The sequence below is a fragment of the Nannospalax galili genome, unplaced genomic scaffold (genome assembly GCF_000622305.1).
Source record: "Nannospalax galili isolate Female #2095 unplaced genomic scaffold, S.galili_v1.0 scaffold388, whole genome shotgun sequence".
NCBI classification, from domain to species: domain Eukaryota; kingdom Metazoa; phylum Chordata; class Mammalia; order Rodentia; family Spalacidae; genus Nannospalax; species Nannospalax galili.
The window spans coordinates 3,019,760-3,025,450 of NW_008360304.1; the positions used below are offsets into that span (position 1 = coordinate 3,019,760).

At 40.0% G+C, this 5,691-nt stretch overlaps 1 protein-coding gene across 4 annotated transcripts in view; it reads right to left on the minus strand.

Moving 5' to 3' along the window:
- Cysltr2 (cysteinyl leukotriene receptor 2) overlaps positions 1-5,397 on the minus strand; it is a 45,083-nt gene extending 39,686 nt beyond the window's left edge. Inside the window, exons 1-3 of one of the 4 annotated variants that reach the window (XM_029559269.1) lie at positions 5,206-5,397; positions 3,781-3,879; positions 1,040-1,154 (exon numbers count right to left, since the gene is read on the minus strand). The gene's annotated coding sequence lies outside the window, so the exon portion shown is untranslated. Of the gene's footprint in view, positions 1-1,039; positions 1,155-3,780; positions 3,963-5,205 lie in introns of all 4 variants that reach the window. The other 3 variants (XM_029559267.1, XM_029559268.1, XM_008824408.2) reach the window with 3 other exon arrangements.
- Between the last annotated feature and the right edge of the window lie 294 nt (positions 5,398-5,691).

The window sequence follows — 5,691 nt, forward strand, 5'->3', positions numbered from 1 at the left end:
CCTCCTCCTGGGCCCTTGTTTAATTGAGTTGGCATGGGTCCTGTGCTCAATGCCACCATTGCCACAATTTCACATGTGCAAGCTTCCAGTAGCCTGAAGGTCTCTGCTTCCCTGCATTCATGAACTAGCCCTGGCTCTTACAATCTTTCTACCTCCTCTTCCTTAATGGCCCCTGAATGGAATGGTCCCTGAATGGTGGGTGGGTGAGGATCAGTACAGGAGCCCTATCCAGGGATACACTCTCTGCAGTCTCTTATTCTTCAAAACTGGGCAGTTGTGCCCTTCCATGTGCATTGTACTCTCATTTTCTAATGCACTTCATTGGTGCATTAAGACTGGAGATGCCTGCTATTATCCAGTGTCTAAGTAAGGTCAGAGAATCTGCATCAAGTCTCTAATTCCCAAGTGCTCTGATTCCCAAGAAATTGAAATTCCAGGAGAGGGGAGGAGAAGAAGAGAAGAGAATGGAGGGGAGAGAAGAAGAGGGAAAAAGAGGGGAGGGGGCAGGAAGGGAGACCCTCCATGTCTTGGCAGCATATGCCTGGGGATTTCTTGTCTCTGCACTTATCCCAAGGGGTAGCAAGCTGCTATCTGACCACCAGAATGTCCACTGTAGTCCTTCTGTAGGCCCAGTATGACATGTGGCTATAAATGCACTCAGATAAATGACCCCTGAGCCATCATAATGCCTTCATTTTATGTATCAGTAAATATTCAAATATTTGGGGACAGGAGTCACTTTTTTTCAGTGTGCTATTGGTAATGTTTCTTCCTTGCAATTTTTATTTGTCCAAAGTTCAGGTCAAAGATCTAGGAATAAGAATATAAAGTTAAGGACACTGGGTAGGGGCCACCTGGTAAGGAGCTCTGTTTTCAGCATTGTAGGAAACTGAGGCTGTTCACCTGCCTGAGGACAGCAAAATGCTTTTGTTATTCTCAGCCAACAAGATCCTTATAAGGATCTGTGAGCCATTTTCAAATCTCTCTCAAGAGAGTTTGCCAGACAGCAGAGTTACTGTCAGACAAGAAACCAACTTACTGTGACGAATCTGTGACGCCTTCGGGTTCTCTTCAAGATTGACAACTGTTCTTTATAGAAATGTTGTTCTACAAGCTCATGACAGAAGACTTATGTAGAAAATAGTATTTTCTCTCTTTCAAGAAAAAAATTTTGTTTTTAATAATGAACAATAGAAGTAATAGTGAATGAAAAGTTTTCTTAGCTTAAGTAATGTATGAATTTTCACAGTGATAGCATCCCCTCCCCTTCCTCCTCTCTCCTCCCTTCTTGTTTTCTCTGGTTTACTTCCAATCTATTTATTTATCTATCTATTTCGAGACAGGGTGTCAAGTAGCCCAGGCTGAGGATGACCTTGAACTCCTGATCCTGCTGCCTGTGCCTCCTCAGTGCTAGGATGACAGACAAACATCATCATACCAGGTTTATGCTGTACTGAGGATCAAGTCCCAGGCTTCCTGCATGCTAGGCAAGCACTCTACCAACCAAACTACATCCCCAGCCCACTATCCCCTTTTGAAAAATCTCCCTTAAGGACTTTAGACTTCATTCATGTTAAAGATGCAAAAGGTGATGCTGTCCAGACTGGCTCCCAGGGACACTTCCAATTTTGGAATTTTTAACTGACTGCTTAAACCCTCCTCATGCATCTTTCAGTCTTTCAGGTAATAACTTCTTTGTCAAAGAAGCCATACTATACAACCAAGTCTTAATCCCATTCACTACGTCATCAATCCAACGGAAGTGTTCCTTTAGATATTGACAAATATAACATCTTCTCCATGAATAAATTAATAGAAAGAAGTCAGTAAAGTCAACAGCAATTAGCATAAGTTATAACTATCGCCCACATTCATTGGTGAATTAATTTAGTTATACCTTCCCATTTTTCCCAATGAAGAACAGTATAATGCAAAAACTCCATCTTCAGACTCTTCATCAGCACAATGGATATGACCACAGAAAACTCACTTTTACACAAGGCAGGACATAGCCAGTGTACTGAGAAAAGTGTACATATAGTGATGTGGATTTCTGGTTTGAGTTTGAAAGGGCTCTAGCAAAGATGATCAACCAATCAAAATGCTTGTTTTTCTTTGCATTGTCCAGCTGGATGATGCATTAACTAAAGTTCTCCTAGTAATCACACAACCCCTTATGAGGCTTTTAAAAATATTTTATTTATTACTTATATTTTTATGTATATGAGTATAGTGCCTGCACATGTATAAGTGCACCTGTGTCATGCAGTGCCCTCAGAGATAAGAAGAGGGCTTTGGATTCCCCTGGAACTGGAGTTACAGATGGTTGTTAGCCATCATGTGGGTGTTGAGAATGGAGCCCGGGGCCTCTGCAAAAGCAGTGGGTGCTCTTAACAGCTGATTTTAGATAGGAGGATCTTACTCTGTCATTCAGGCTGATCTGGAGAATTAAACTTGCATCCTCTGCAAGAGCAGTGCTCTTAACCACTGAGCCATCTGTCCAGTCCCCAAGGTTTTTATCTTACAAGCTTAGTTTGGAGTAACCAGCATGTCTCTGAATCTGCTGTGCAGGACAAAATAGAACAGCAGAAGGGGTCTTTGAGCCTGGAATCACATATGCCTAAGAGGATGCTGACACACAGCCATGAGTTCCTATCATCTTTTTTCCACAACAGTAGCTGAGTGAAGGAGGACATTCCTTTTAAATTCCAAGTGCATAGGGTCAGAAGGAACCTGAGTTTGAGTCTCAGCTCTACTTTTCTGTCACATTGCTTTATCCCTCTGAGCTTTAAAACTATACTCTTCCAAGGGAGTAAGAATGAATGAAGAAAATGGAAATGAACTAATTGGCTTAGTCCCTAACGCACTAAGTGCTCAGTCAGTTCTGGCCATGATAACAACACAGTGTATGCAACCACATTCCAAACTCAGAAAACTGAGATCCAGGCTTCTTTGTAACCAACTAAAAAAAGAAGAGGGGGCCATTTCACCTGGAGAAAATGCAATCAGACAGACATAGACAATCCTATCTAATTTACTCTTCATTTTGTTGCACATAATATGTGTTATGGTTAAGAAATAAATAACAAGGTAATATAAGCTGAAATATATTTAAATTAAAATTTTATTAATCAGGCATATCTAAAATCTTATGCATATGCTGCTTTTTATCTTTCTCCAAATAGGCATAATTATTTTAAACATAAAAGGGTGCATATTACAATTTTATTTTGTACCCTGTTTTTTCTTGTCACTGAGTAATGATCTTTCTTAGCCAAGTGATAAGTATCAATGTCATCCTTTAACTGACTAATGACTAATTATACGGATACAGCAAAATTCACTGACTCAATTTTATACAACATTTATGATTCAGGTTGTAAGGAAAGAACCATGTGTCTTGTGCTCATTGGATTGGTTCTACCTTGAGAAATATCCTACGATCTCTGGGCTTCATCTTTGTCATCTTAAAAATAAAAATTAGTGCCAGGTGTGGTTGTGCCTGTAGTCCCAGTACCTGGGAGGTGGGGTCAGGCAGACCTCTTTGAGGTCAAGCCCAGCCTGGTCTACACATTGAGTTCCAGGTCAGCCAGAGCTACATACTGAGACTCTGTCTCAAAAAAAAAAAAAAAAAGACTACTGCATGGGTCAAATGAGCAGATGTATGTAAAAATGTTTCTGTACAGTAAAGTACTACATAAATGCTTATGCTCATCAAAGATGTTAAACAAGTACTCTTTCCCACTGAATAAAAATAAGAAGAAATTTGGTTTGACATACCATTGATCAAGTTAAGGTCAAGAATATTCTCACTGTAGGCTCAGATGCAGCCAGAGAGTCTTCGGCCTGGGTTAGCTTCCTTTTGTCTGTCTCCTATTTCTGAGTGGAGAAACCAGAACAAAGCTCGATATAAATCCAGTCGACTTTCCTTAGAAGGACATGGGATACAAAGATCTTTGTTCCTGCAAAGCCAGTAAGCCATTAGACCCCGTCTCAACTGTCTTTGCTCTACCTGTGGTATGTTTCTGCCTAGCCAGGTACTAAATGTCCATCTCCTGTTTGATCTTGTAAAGGGTATAGAAGAAAGAACATCTGTGCCTTAGCAGGTACTAACACACATTGTGCTTAACATTAACATATTTAAAACCTCCTAGAGCCTCAACTTCTTTAGCTCCTGACTTCACAAGCAATGAAAACAAATTGACCTCCTTCAAACATTAGCAAACTGAAGTACTCAATTAGATCCTCATCTAGGGAGCTTAAGTGGTTGAGGTATGACAGAAATTGCTAAAATTCTTATGCGCCCCACAAATTAGCTCTATAATTTGAATTATTTATATAATATCGAAAGGGAGGAGTGAGTGGCTCATTTGTAATTGTATCTCCTCATCTCTTAAAATGTATAACTCTCAGGTATGTGTGTCAGAGACAAGAAAATATTTCAAATAGCCTATGATGTTTTTGTACTGAGCACTCATTAAACTTACAAGGGAAGTTTGGGGAGAGCAAAACATTCCAGTGACTGATTAGTGCCCAAAAGTCCGTTTTTAGTTATGCAGCCAGAGTTGAGGAACATGGATGGGGGCCCAGAAGGGGACTGATTCCAAGTACACACCCTTGTACACACATTCTTACTCATCGTGTCCCTGAACAAAACCACTGAAATACACTTTCTCAAATTTAATCTCCTCTCTTCAAAAAGCAAGACTCTGAGTAGAAAAAAAAATATGTATTATGGAATTAAATGACCCAATCTATGAGAAATAAGAAAGGTGCTCTGTGGCACAAAAAAGAGTAAATTTCAGTGCAATGTTATACAGCGATTTAAAATTATGATTATGCAGAATTCGTGACAATACAGACAAAACATTAGCTGTAAAAGAAGAAATGGATATAATTTGCTCATATCATATAGATACAACTATGAAAATAAATTAAAATTACACACACACACACACACACACACACACACCAAAAAATACCTCAAATTGCCAATTGAGGCTATCTTGCCTCAATTGTCTTTTTTTCTATTTTTTTGTACTTTTCAATATTTTTTAAAAATTTACCACGTATATGGTAGAGATAACACTCCACGTATATGGTAGAGATAACACTGATAGTTGAACAAAACAAAAGTGCTTTTCAGCAATCATTCCTCTATGACGTGATCATCAAGGCACACAACTAATAAAAGTGAAAGCCTACCTGTAGGTTTCTGCCTTCAGCTGCCCTGGTTTCTGGCTCCTCTGTGACTCCTGGCTCCCTCCCCATGTAATTCAATTTGTTCACTTAAAACAAAAATGAAACAGCTAATTCTGTTTTATGAACAGTATCAGCCAATAGCAAGGAAAGGAGGAACTTTGGTCAGTAGGTCATTTGTCCTTTACAGATGCTCAAGTTGGTGCTGGCTTCCTTCCTCAGAGGGGAGGAGCTCCAGCGAACTACTCTGCGTCAAGGGGCCCTGGCATTGCCCTGCCCTCCGATGACTGGAATCTTTTTGTTTGTGTTTAATTTTTTTTTAGCAGCATCTTTCACAAGACCTCAATGGGACATGATTGGCTGCAGTCAAGGATTTCAAGTGCCTTTTATTTCTCCCAACCAGTTTCTCTCTACATCAGCAGAGCTGCTCACACCCAGCTCTTCCAAGTGCCTTGGATACTCTTCACCAGCTCTGGCTTCCCTCACACTCAG